General features: G+C 45.7%; 1 pseudogene; it reads left to right on the top strand.

The window, feature by feature from the left end:
• Positions 1-2,079: 2,079 nt before the first annotated feature.
• The window catches only part of LOC135524943 (lipase maturation factor 1-like), a 54,665-nt pseudogene continuing 42,580 nt past the window's right edge, over positions 2,080-14,164 (top strand).

The following is a 14,164-nucleotide window of genomic DNA, read 5'->3' as shown; positions in this document are numbered from 1 at the left end:
TACAAATCATCTGTCCTCAGTTGCAACCCTCACTACAGAGTTCCAAACTGCCTCTGGAAGCAATGTCAGCACAGTAACTGTTTGTCGGGAGCTTCTTGAAACGGGTTTCCATGGCCGAGCAGCCTCACACAAGCCTAAGATCAACATGTGCAATGCCAAGTGTCGGCTGGAGAGGTGTAAAGCCCGCCGCCATTGGACTCTGGAGCAGGGGAAACGCGTTCTCTGGAGTGATGAATCACTCTTTACCATTGGCAATCTGACGGACGAATCTGCGTTTGGCGGATGCCAGGAGATCGCTACCAGCCCCAATGCAAAAAGCCAACTGTTAAGTTTGGAAGAGGAATAATGGTCTGGGGCTGTTTTTCATGGTTCGGGTCTAGTCCCCGTAGATCCAGTGAAGGGAAATCTTAAAGCTACAGCATACAATGGCATTCTAGATGATTCTGCGCTTCCAACTTTTGGAAGGCCTCTTCCTGTTTCAGCATGACAATGCCCCGTGCGCAAAGCGAGGTCCATACAGAAATGGTTTGAGATCGGTGTGGAAGAACTTTACTGGCCTGCACAGAGCCCTGACCTAAACCCCATCGAACAACTTTGGGATGAATTGGAATGCCGACTTGTGGCTGAATGGAAGTAAGTCCCTGCAGCAATGTTCCAACATCAAGTGGAAAGCCTTCCCAGGAGAGTGGAGGCTGTTATAGCAGCAAAGGAGGGACCAACTCCATATTAATGCCCATGATTTTGGAATGAGATTTTCAAGCAGGTGTCCACATACTTTTGGTCATGTGTGTGGGCGTGTGTGTGTGTATACAGTGAATTCGGCTGTCATGCCACCGCCGTTATTCACAACATTGGTGCTTCTACACCTGCCTTGCTTGCTGTTTGGGGTTTTAGGCTGGGTTTCTGTACAGCGCTTTGAGATATCAGCTGATGTAAGAAGGGCTTTATAAATACATTTGATTTGATTTTGATTTGATTTGATGTTGCAATACGAGAGAGCATCCAATTCCCTATGAAATGACTCCCTTTAATCAAGCAAAACAGATCAGCGCGCTTAAGACATTTTTATTGTTTAACATTCGGGATCATACGTAATATGTAGCCAAGTCTGTACCCTCTGGTGTCGACAAATTGCGTATCTGCTTTCACTGTACATCTTCATAGGTTTTAAACTATCAGACAGAAAAAGCACATTGCGGAAGTGTTAGTTATCACTTAGCAGTGGCTATGGAGGAGAACAGAGCTCTTGGAACTGTCAGACATATCACATTGGCCCAACTCTCTATGTACACTAAGTGTACAAAACATTAGGAACACCTGCTCTTTCCATGACATAGATTGACCTGGTTAAAACTATGATCCCTTATTGAAGTGCCTTTGAACGGGGTATGGTAGTAGGTACCAGGCGCACCGGTTTGAGTGTGTCAAGAACTGCAACACTCTTGGGTTTTCCACACTCTACAGCTTCCCGTGGGTATCAAGAATGGTCCAGCCAAAGGACATCCAGCCAACTTGGCACAACTGTGGGTGGCATTGGAGTCAACATGGGCCAGCATACCTTTGGAACGCTTTTATCACCTTGTAGAGTCCATGCCCCAACAAATGGAGGCTGTTCTGAAGGGGGTACAACTCAATATTAGGAATGTATTCCTAATGTTTTGCACATTCTCCGATGTGCACTACCTCTGAACCTTTTCACTTTACATTTATGAAGAAGCCTGCTGTGTATACCAATGCCTTATTTCACTTGCTGAGAAATGTGTTCACATTTTTACCTTTGCCACACTTGTCCTTTAGCAATACCATCTGTCCTTTTCTCTCATATCCCATTTCTTCATCTCTCATGCCCCTTAGTCATCTCATCCCATATCTTGGTCAGTCACATTCTCCTTCCACACTGTATTCCCCCCACATCTGCTTGACCACTAGTCATACCCCTGATCTTTTTCTGTAATCCCTCTCTCCTGTACTCTCTCCCTGTTGTTCTTTCTCTGACTATTCTCTCTCTTCCCTCTCTCCTTCTTTGCCTTCCCTCCCAGGTTGGGAGAGTCATTTGTTGGAGACACGCTTCCTGGGGATATGCCTGTGTGGTGTCTGTCCCTGCCCCCCTCGCTCATCTCCATCTGGACCTTCCGCTGGCTCATCGTCCGCATAATTCTGGGCGCCGACACACACACACACACACACACACACACACACACACACACACACACACACACACACACACACACACACACACACACACACACACACACACACACACACAATCACAGGCAAACAGGAAGACTCACGCAGGCACAGACTCATACGCACCCATGTACACATCTATTACACTGACACACATATCGCCAGTCCTTCACATTTGTAAGGACAAAGTGAGGCAAATGGACACTCGCCCGAATTCACCTCAAAGTCTGTGGAAAAACACAGAATTTCTAGTGATTTGTCATTCACTGTGTTTATATTAAAAGTGTACTGGGCTATGGATAAAAACATCACCCCTTAAAAAAAATGACATGGATTGTAAATGCAAATATGGAACCAGTCAGGCAACTTTTGTGACTCTCTTATGGTTTCCATAGTGGAGAAATGGAACACCGAACCCAGACTAACCCAGCACAGTTCTCTGCCAGAGCTTGGGGGTTGAAACTTGCCACAATGCTCAGTGTTTTTTCAATTAGGCCCATAAAGAGGACAGAGCAATGAGGGGACTATATGTTCATTCAGCTAACCTCAGTTTCGAGAGTATGATTGACTTGAAACGCTTATTTGAACTAATTTCCCCTAGACACAAAGTTATTACAACACATTTATTAAAAGCAAAGCACTTTAGGTCCCCTTAGACACAGCTGAGGCCTAACCAATAAACAGCCTATTAATTGTGGGATAATCAATTTTATTGTGGTTGGGGTAGGATACAAATGTTTTTTTTTTTATATAATTGAAACCATATAGTTTTGATCTTTAGATCTTTAAAGCTTAAACCTTTTTGGAAATGATAGACAAAGTCTGAAGTTCCTTAGATTGACACTGGCAGTGTAAATACAGTGTAGTACAGTTCAAAGTCCATGCTACAGTCACTCAGTGTTGGTTCTGTAAGTGTTGGTTAGACTAGGTCAGGGTAATCTATCCCTTCGTTGACCTCTGTTAGACTGCTGTTGAGAACCCTTAAGTGAAGTGGGTGTAACCAGTAAGATTCAAAGGAACCCTAAGTAAGAAACTCGTTCCAGAGCGGTTTCATGTTTGGATTTCGAACGCGTCAGATCATAACCCAGTTCATTGATTTGGATTTGTCTTATTTCTCAATGTCTAATATCTTATCCAAACTGCTCCGTATGCTATCAAATTATTTTGAATTTAATAATTGTGCTATTGAGGACATAACAAAAATATATTTGAAAATTTCCTTCATCAGATTCATCTAAACAGATTCTACATTTTTCATGACTTTAGAAATAAGGCCCTCCCTCACATGCTGAAAATATCCCTCCTGGCAACACACTACTTTCTCTTCCCCTGTTCCTTAATGGTTCCACTTTTGCTTTCACGTCCTAAGCTAAGTTTGTGCATGCGTAAGCATCTCCTTCAATTTGCTATCCAGGCTGTTAGCATCAGAGTTTAAGTCCAGGCGGTTAGCGAAGTGGTGTTAATGGGATCTGTTGCACAGGGCAGTGTCTGTTTAAGCTGTGAAATATAATCATAGTAATCAGGGTTCCAGTGGGCCGGTGTGGTGCCCAATGACTGGGTGTGATATAGTTTGGACCTGGCCAGTTAACTAGCTGTCTCATAGCCACACCATGACGTGTCACATCTCACACTCTTGCAGGAGGAGCGGTAGGAAGAGTGCACCAGGCAATGATGGAGAGCATTTGCACATAAATGATCTTCAGCCAACAGAATTCAGTCTTATATTGTTCCTCTCTGTAGCTTGTTTCTGCATTATATTGTGCCTCTCCCCTCAGGCTCATGTTGATTTGAAAAAGTCCAGTAAAGTTCATGTCTGGTTGGACATTCTATTTAGGGGTGATTAGAGACAGCAGTGGGGTCAAACTGTGGAACCCAGTTCCTACCTTTGAACATAAAAATGGATTTGATCAAACAAAACTATGTTACATTTTATCTCTCGGGCCCTCAGGATGAGAAATCAGAGCAAGATTACTGAATGTAAGAACATTATTTACCTTGAGGTGAATGTGTCAAACCAGTTGCCGTGATAAAAGTTTTTTGTTAACATGCACTCTCCTCAAGCAATAGCATGGAATTCTTTTCACTGTAATAGCTACTGTTAATTGGACACTGCAGTTAGATTAACAAGAATTTATGCTGTCTGCCCATATAAGACATGTCTATGTCCCAGAAAGTTGGCTGTTGTATACAGTCATTCTAGTCACATTAGCGCAAGATAGCAACAACCATCCCAGTTTCGGGACACCCATCCCGTAGAGGTTAAGTGGAATTAAACACAAAACTCTGTCAAAGTGGAAGAAAAATGCTAACTTTTTTAAAATTAATGCTAAATAAAATACTAATATATTTTGATTAGATAAATATTCAACCGCCTGAGTCAATACATGTTAAAATCACTTTTGGCAGCCATTACAGCTGTGAGTCTTTCTGGGTAACTCTACTAAGAGTTTTGCAAACCTGGATTGTACAATACAGCATTTGCCCATGTTATTATTAAAAACATTCTTCAATCTCTGTCAAGTTGGTGGTTGATCATTGCTAAACAGGACATTGTCAAGTCTTGCCACAGATTTTCAAGACAATTTAAGTAAAAACTGTAACTAAACCACTGTGGAATATTCAATATCGGTAATCAATATTGGTAATCCCTGAGCAGTTTCCTTCCTCTCCATCATATAAATTAGGAAGGATGTCTTTATCTTTGTAATGACTGGGTGTATTGATACACCATCCAAAATGTAATTAATAACTTCACCATGAGCAAAGGGATATTCAATGTCTGCTTTTTATTTTTACCCATCTACCCTTCTTTGCGAGGCATTGGAAAACCTCCCTGGACTTGGTCATTGAATCTGTGCTTGAAATTCACTGCTCGATTGAGGGACCTTACAGATACTGTATGTGTGGGGTACAGAAGATGGGGTAGTTATTTAAAAAATCATGTTAACCACCATAATAGCAGAGTGAGTTCATGCAACTTATCTTACTTGTTAAGCATTTTTTTTACTCCTTTAGTTATTTAGGCTTTCCATTATTATTAATTTGTAAACATTTCTAAAAACATAATTACACTTTGACATTATGGGGTATTGTCACGCCCTGACCTTAGTATTCTTTGTTTTCTTTATTATTTTGGTTAGGTCAGGGAGTGACATGGGTGATGTATGTGTTTTTGTACTGTCTAGGGTTTTTGTATGTTTATGGGGTGGTAACTAGTCTAGGTGTTTTGTATGTCTATGGTTGCCTAGATTGGTTCTCAATTAGAGGCAGCTGTTTATCGTTGCCTCTGATTGGGAAGCAATTTTAGGCAGCCCTATTCCTTGGGTAATCCGTGGGTCATTGTCTATGTATTAGTTGCTTGTGTCTGCACTTATATTATATAGCGTCACGTTCGGTTTATTGTTTTGTAAGTTTGTTTAGTGTTTCTTCGTCTTCATTAACCTCTTGGAACTCTAGGGGCGCAATTTCATTTTTGGATGAAAAACGTTCCCGTTTTAAACAAGATATTTTGTCACAAAAAGATGCTCGACTATGCATATAATTGATAGCTTTCGAAAGAAAACACTCTGACGTGTCAGGAACTGCAAAGATATTTTCTGTGCGTGCCCTAGAACGTGAGCTTCAGGCAAAACCAAGATGAGACGGCACCCAGGAAATGAGCAGGATTTTTGAGGCTCTGTTTTCCATTGTCTCCTTATATGGCTGTGAATGCGAGAGGAGTAAGTGCCCTTTCTGTCGTTTCCCCAAGGTGTCTGCAGCATTGTGACGTATTTGTAGGCATATCATTGGAAGATTGACCATAAGAGACCACATTTACCAGGTGTCCGCGGTGTCTTGCGCCGAAATTGGTGCGCAAAAGTCAGCTGCAAGTATTTTTCCATGGAATTTATAGAAGAATGCAGGCTTCCACGAACGATATATCAATGAAGAGATATGTGAAAAAACACCTTGAGGATTAATTCCAAACAACGTTTGCCATGTTTCGGTCGATATTATGGAGTTAATTCGGAAAAAGTTTGACGTTGTAGGTGACTGAATTTTCGGTTCGTTTCGGTAGCCAAATGCGATGTACAAAACGGAGCGATTTCTCCTACACACAGACGCTTTCAGGAAAAACTGAGCTTTTGGTATGTAACTGACAGTCTCCTCATTGAAAACATCCGAAGCTCTTCAAAGGTAAATGATTTTATTTATTTGGTTATCTGGTTTTTGTGAAAATGTTGCGTGCTAAATGCTACTCAAAATGCTAAGCTAGCTTAGCATACTCTTACACAAATTAGTCCATTGCTATGGTTCAAAAGCATATTTTGAAAATCTGAGATGACAGTGTTGTTAAGAAAAGGCTAAGCTTGAGAGCAGGCGCATTATTTTCATTTTATTTGCGATTTTCAGAAATCGTTAACGTTGCATTATGCTAATGAGCCTGAGGCTTTAGTCACGATCCCGGATCCGGGATGGGGAGATTCAAGAGGTTAAAGAAGTATGTATTCATCTTACGCTGCGCCTTGGTCTCCTCCATTCATCGAACGTGACAGACTAACCCACCATAAAAGGACCAAGCAGTGTGAAAAAGAGGAGTGGACATCGTGGACTCGGGAGAAAGAGGAGTGGAGGACATCCTGGACCTGGGAGGAGGTAATGGCAGGGGACAAGACCCTGCCATGGAAGCAGGTGGAGAGAGCACAGGAGGAACGGCGACGATATATGAAGACACAACTAGCACGGAAGCCCGAATTGCAGCCCCAATAAACAAAAATTGTGGGGGGGGGCACACGAGGAGATTGACTGAGTCAGGTAGGAGACCTGAGCCAACTCCTCGTGCTTACCGTGGGGAGCGTGTTACTGGTCAGGTACCGTTATGCAGTGGAACGCAAGGTGTCTCCGATGCGCATTTCTAGCCTGGTGCGCTCTATTCCAGCTCCTCGCATTGGCTGGGCTAGAATGGGCATCCAGCCAGGAATGAGGTTGCCGGCTCAGCGCTCCCGGTCTCCAGTATACCTCCATGGACCAGGATATCCTGCGCCGGCTCTGCGTACTGTGAGTCTGTACAGCCCTGTGCATCCTGTGCCAGCGCCCTGCATTTGCAGGGCAAGTATAACAATCCAGCCAGGACGGGTTGTGTCAGCTCTACACTCCAGACCTCCAGTATGCCTACACAACCCAATACAACTTGTGCCTGCTCTCCGCACTCGCCCTGAGGTGCGTGTCCCCAGCCCAGTGCCATCAGTGCCAACACCACGCACCAGGCTTCCTGTGCGTCTCCAGAGCCCTGTACGCCCTATTCCTCCTCCCTGCACTCGCCCTGAGGTGCGTGTCCTCAGCCCGGTACCACCAATGCCGATACCACGCACCAGGCCTCCAGTGCGTCTCCAGAGTCCAGGACTCCTTGTTCCTGCTCCTCGCACTCGCGTGTCCACAGCCTGGTACCACCAGTGCCGGCACCACGCACCAAGCCTATAGTGCCCCTCGGCAGTCTAGTACGCCCTGTTCCTCCTTCCCGCACTTGCCATGAGGTGCGTGTCCCCAGCCCAGTACCACCAGTGACGGCACCACGCACCAGGCCTACAGTGCGTCTCGCCAGTCCAGAGCGTCCGGCGACAGTACCCAGTCCAGAGCGTCCGGCGACAGTACCCAGTCCAGAGCGTCTGGCGACAGTACCCAGTCCAGAGCGTCCGGCGACAGTACCCAGACCAGAGTGTCCGGCGACAGTCTACAGACCGGAACCTCTTACGAAGGGCCGCAACCTCCTACGACGGGCCGCAGACTGTAACCTCCTACGACGGGCCGCAGACTGTAACCTCCTACGATGGGCCGAAGACCAGAACCTCCTACGACGGGCCGCAGATCGGAACCTCCTACGACGTGCTGCAGACCGGAACCTCCTACGACGGGCCGCAGACCGCAACCTCCTACGATGGTCCGCAGACCGTAACCCCCTACGATGGGCGTAGACCGAAGCCCCCTACGACGGGCTGCAGACCGGAACCTCCTATGACGGGCCGCAGACCGGAACCTCCTACGACGGGCCACAGACCGGAACCTCCTACGACGGGCCGCAGTCCGGAACCTACCACGACAGGTCGCAGTCCGGAACCGCCAGAGTCTCCCTCCAGTCCGGATCCGCCAGAGTCTCCTTCCAGTCCGGATCCGCCAGAGTCTCCCTCCAGTCCGGATCCGCCAGTCTCCCTCCAGTCCGGATCCGCCAGAGTCTCCCTCCAATCCAGAGGCGTCACTCACTCCAGACTCGACCATCAGTCCAGTGGCGTCCTCGAGTCCGTGGTCAGCGGTGAGGGTTCCCGCTCCAGAGACATTAAGTAAGTGTGACGAGTCAGAAGTGGCGCGAGGTCCACGTCCCGAGCCAGAACCGCCACCTCAGAGTTACGCCCACCCAGACCCTCCCACATAGGCTTAGGTGTGCTGCCGGGAGTCCGCACCTTTGGGATGGGAGTACTGTCATGCCGTTAGTATTAGTCTTAGTATTCTTTGTTTTCTTTATTATTTTGGTTCGGTCACGGTGTGACATGGGTGATGTATGTGTACTGTCTAGGGTTTTTTGTATGTTTATGGGGTGGGCACTAGTCTCGGTGTTTTGTATGTCTATGGTTGCCTCGATTGGTTCTCAATTAGAGGCAGCTGTTTATCGTTATCTCTGATTGGGAACCATATTTAGGCAGCCATATTCCTTGGGTAATTCATGGGTTATTTTCTATGTATTAGTTGCTTGTTTCTGCACTTATATTATATAGCGTCACGTTCGGTTAATTGTTTTGTAAGTTTGTTTAGTGTTTCTTCGTCTTCATTAAAGAAGTATGTATTCATCTTACGCTGCGCCTTGGTCTCCTCCATACATCGAACGTGACAGGTATTGTGTTTAGATCAGTGACACAATCTCAATTTAATCCATTTTAAATTCAGACTGTAACACAACACAATGTGGAAAGTCAAGGTTGTGAATACTTTCTCACTGCACTGTACATGTGAAGTATTGAATTGGCCAAATGTATTGAATACAATTGAAATACATTCCAAAGTATATTGCGTAATGTATATCACAATTTACAGTGCAATTATTCAGACTCCTTGACTTTTTCCACATTTTGTTACATTAAAGCCTTATTCTAAAAATGATAAATGAAAACAATTTCCTCATCAATCTACACACAACACCCCATAATGACATAGCAAAACAGATTTTAGAAATTTTTGCAAATGTATTAAATATAAAAAAACAGAAATAATATGTTTACATAAGTATTCAGACCCCTTACTCTGTACTTTGTTGAAGCACCTTTGGCAGCGATTACAGATTTGATTCTTCATGGGTATGAATCTACAAGCTTGACATACCTGTTTTTGGGGAGTTTCTCCCATTCTTCTCTGCAGATCCCCTCAAGCTGTGTCAGGTTGGATGAGGAGTGACGCTGCACAGTTATTTTAGGTCTCTCCAGATATGTTCGATCGGGTTCAAGTCTGGGCTCTGGCTGGGCCACTCAGAAACTTGTCACGAAGTCACTGATGCTTTGTCTTCGCTGTGTGCTTAGGGTCGATGTCTTGTTGGAAGGTGAACCTTCGCCCCAGTCTGAGGTCCTGAGTGCTCTGGAGCAGGTTTTCATCAAGAACCTCTCTGTACATTGCTCCATCCATCTTTCCCTCGATTCTGACTAGTCTACCAGGCCCTGCCGCTGAACAACATCCCCACAGCATGATGCTGCCACCACCATGCTTCACCGTAGGGATGCTGCCAGGTCTCCTCCAGACGTGATGCTTGGCATTCAGGCCAAAGAGTTTAATCTTGGTTTCATCAAATCAAATTTTATTTGTCACAAGCCATTAACCAACAATGCAGTTCAATAAATAGAGTTAAGAAAATATTTACTAAATGATCGAAAGTAAAAAATAAAATGAAAAGTAACACGATAAAATAACAATAACGAGGCTATATTAAGGGGGTGCCGGTACCACGTCACTGTGTGGGTGTTTAGGTTAGTCGAGGAAATTTGTACATGTAGGTAGGGGTAAAGTCACTATGCATAGATAATAAATAGCGAGTTGTCAATGTAAATAGTCCGGGTGGCCATTTGATTAATTGTTCAGCAGTCATATGGTTTGGGGGTAGAAGCTGTTGAGGAGTCTTTTGGACCTAGACTTGGCACTCCGGTACTGATTGCCATGCGGTAGCAGAGAACAGTCTATGACTTGGGTGACTGGAGTCCTTGACAATTTTTTTGGGGCCTCCTTCTGACACCGCCTAGTATATAGGTCCTGGATGTCAGGAAGCTTGGCCTCTGTGATGTACTGTGCCATACGTACTACCCTCTGTAGGGCCTTACGGTTGGATGCCGAGTAGTTGATGTACCAGGCAGTGATACAACCGGTCAGGATGCTCTCGATGGTGCAGTCGTAGAACTTTTTGAGGATCTGGGGACCCATGCCAAATCTTTTCAGTATACTGAGGGGGAAAAGGGGTTGTCGTACCCTGTTCACGACTGTCTTAGTGTGTTTAGACCGTGATAGTTTGTTGGTGACATGCACACCAAGGAATTGAAACTCTCAACCCACTCCAATACAGCCTCGTCGATGTTAATGGGGACCTGTTCGGCTCTTCTTTTCCTAGTCCTCAATCAGCTCCTTTGACTTGGAGAAAGGTTATTGTCCTGGCACCACACTCATCTCATCGTTGTCAGTGATTAGGCCTACCACTGTTGTGTCGTCAGCAAACTTAATGATGGCGTTGGAGTTGTGGATGAACAGGGAGTACAGGAGGGGACAAAGCATGCCCCCCTGAGGGGCCCCCGTGTTGAGGATCAGCGTAGCAGATGTGCTGTTGCCTACCCTTACAACCTGGGGCCGGTCCGTCAGGAAGTCCAGGATCCAGTGGGAGGTGTTTAGTCCCAGGGTCATTAGCTTAGTGATGAGCTTTGTGGGCACTATGGTGTTGAACACTGAGCTGTAGTCAATGAACAGTGTTCTCACATAGGTGTTCCTTTTGTCCAGGTGGGAAAGGGCGGTGTGGAGTGCGATGGAGATTGAGTCATCTGTTGGGGCGGTATGTGAATTGGAGTGGGTCAAGGGTTTTCTGGATGATGGCATTGATGAGAGCCATGACAGCCTTTCAAAGCACTTCATGGCTACCGACATGAGCGCTACATGGCCTGCAACGAAAACATGCGGTCTCTCCTTCACTGCAGCCGAGGTGAGTAAAACATTTAAACGAGTTAACCCTCGCAAGGCTGCAGGCCCAGACGGCATCCCCAGCCGCGCCCTCAGAGCATGCGCAGACCAGCTGGCTGGTGTGTTTACGGACATATTCAATCAATCCCTATCCCAGTCTGCTGTTCCCTCATGCTTCAAGAGGGCCACCATTGTTCCTGTTCCCAAGAAAGCTAAGGTAACTGAGCTAAACGACTACTGCACTGTAGCACTCACTTCCGTCATCATGAAGTGCTTTGAGAGACTAGTCAAGGACCATATCACCTCCACCCTACCTGACACCCTAGACCCACTCCAATTTGCTTACCGCCCAAATAGGTCCACAGACGATGCAATCTCAACCACACTGCACACTGCCCTAACCCATCTGGACAAGAGGAATACCTATGTGAGAATGCTGTTCGTTGACTACAGCTCGGCATTTAACACCATAGTACCCTCCAAGCTCGTCATCAAGCAACTGGGTACTGGACTTCCTGACGGGCCGCCTCCAGGTGGTGAGGGTAGTCAACAACATCTCCACCCCGCTGATCCTCAACACCGGGGCCCCACAAGGGTGCGTTCTGAGCCCTCTCCTGTACTCCCTGTTCACCCACGACTGCGTGGCCACACACGCCTACAACTCAATCATCAAGTTTGCGGACGACACAACAGTGGTAGGCTTGATTACCAACAACGACGAGATGGCCTACAGGGAGGAGGTGAGGGCCCTCGGAGTGTGGTGTCAGGAAAATAACCTCACACTCAACGTCAACAAAACTAAGGAGATGATTGTGGACTTCAAGAAACAGCAGAGGGAACACCCCCCTATCCACATCGATGGAACAGTAGTGGAGAGGGTAGTAAGTTTTAAGTTCCTTGGCATACACATCACAGACAAACTGAATTAGTCCACCCTCACAGACAGCATCGTGAAGAATGCGCAGCAGCACCTCTTCAACCTCAGGGGGCTGAAGAAATTCGGCTTGTCACCAAGAGCACTCACAAACTTCTACAGATGCACAATCGAGAGCATCCTGGCGGGCTGTATCACCGCCTGGTATGGCAACTGCTCCGCCCACAACCGTAAGGCTCTCCAGAGGGTAGTGAGGTCTGCACAACGCATCACCGGGGGCAAACTACCTGCCCTCCAGGACACCTACACCACCCGATGTTACAGGAAGGCCATAAAGATCATCAAGGACAACAACCACCCTAGCCACTGCCTGTTCACCCCGCTATCATCCAGAAGGCGAGGTCAGTACAGGTGCATCAAAGCTGGGACCGAGAGACTGAAAAACAGCTTCTATCTCAAGGCCAACAGACTGTTAAACAGCCACCACTAACATTGAGTGGCTGCTGCCAACACACTGACTCAACTCCAGCCACTTTAATAATGGGAATTGATGGGAAATGATGTAAAATATATCACTAGCCACTGTAAACAATGCTACCTAATATAATGTTTACATACCCTACATTATTCATCTCATATGTATACGTATATACTGTTCTCTATATCATCTACAGCATCTTTATGTAATACATGTATCACTAGCCACTTTAACTATGCCACTTTGTTTACATACTCATCTCATATGTATATACTGTACTCGAGACCATCTACTGTATCTTGCCTATGCTGCTCTGTACCATCACTCATTCATATATCTTTATGTACATATTCTTTATCCCCTTACACTTGTGTATAAGACAGTAGTTTTGGAATTGTTAGTTAGATTACTTGTTGGTTATTACTGCATTGTCGGAACTAGAAGCACAAGCATTTCGCTACACTAGCATTAACATCTGCTTACCATGTGTATGTGACAAATAAAATTTGATTTGATTTGAAATATGTAGGTATTACAGACTGGGTCAGGGACAGGTTGAAAATGTCAGTGAAGACAATTGCCAATTGGTCCACGCGTGCTCTTTGTATAAGTCCTGGTAATCCGTCTGGCCCCGCAGCCTTGTGAATATTGACTTGTTTAAAGGTCTTGCTCACATCGGCTACGGAGAGCGTGATCACACAGACGTGCGGAACAGCTGCTGCTCTCCTGCATGCTTCAGTGTTGCTTGCCTCAGAGCATAAAAAGCATTTAGCTTGTCTGGTAGGCCTGTGTTACTGGGCAGCACGCGGCTGGGGTTCCCTTTTGTAGTCAGACCAGAGAATCTTGTTTATCATGGTACAAATGGTCCTTTCGGTTCCATTTGGCAAACTCCAAGAAGGTTGTCATGTGCCTTTTACTGATGAGTGGCTTTCGTCTGTCCACTCTATCATAAAGGCCTGATTGGTGGAGTGCGGCAGAGATGGTTGTCCTTCTGGAGGGTTAGCCCATCTCCACAGAGGAACTCCGGAGGTCTCCCTTCACCCCCGATTTCTTGGTACCCTTCCCCAGATCTGTGCCTTGACACAATCCTGTCTCGGAGCTCTACGGACAATTCCTTTGGCCTCGTGACTTGGTTTTTGCAATGATATGCACTGTCAACCTTATATAGACAGGTGTGTGCCTTTCCAAATCATGTCCAATCAATTTGTAGAAACATCTGAAGGATGATCAATGGGATCAGGTTGCATCCAAGCTTAATTTCGAGTCTCATAGCAAAGGGTCTGAAAACTTATGTAATTAAGGTATTTCTGTTTTTTATTTGTAAGAAATTTGCAAAAATAATTATGGGTATTGTGTGTAGCTTGATCAGATTTTTTTGTTAATACATTTTAGAATAAGGCTCTAGTAACAAAATGTGGAAAAAGTCAAGGGGTCTGAGTACTTTCCGAATACAC

The sequence above is a fragment of the Oncorhynchus masou genome, chromosome 31 (genome assembly GCF_036934945.1).
Source record: "Oncorhynchus masou masou isolate Uvic2021 chromosome 31, UVic_Omas_1.1, whole genome shotgun sequence".
NCBI classification, from domain to species: domain Eukaryota; kingdom Metazoa; phylum Chordata; class Actinopteri; order Salmoniformes; family Salmonidae; genus Oncorhynchus; species Oncorhynchus masou.
Note: the sequence above shows the minus strand (reverse complement) of the source record. Positions and strands in the feature narration are given on the sequence as shown.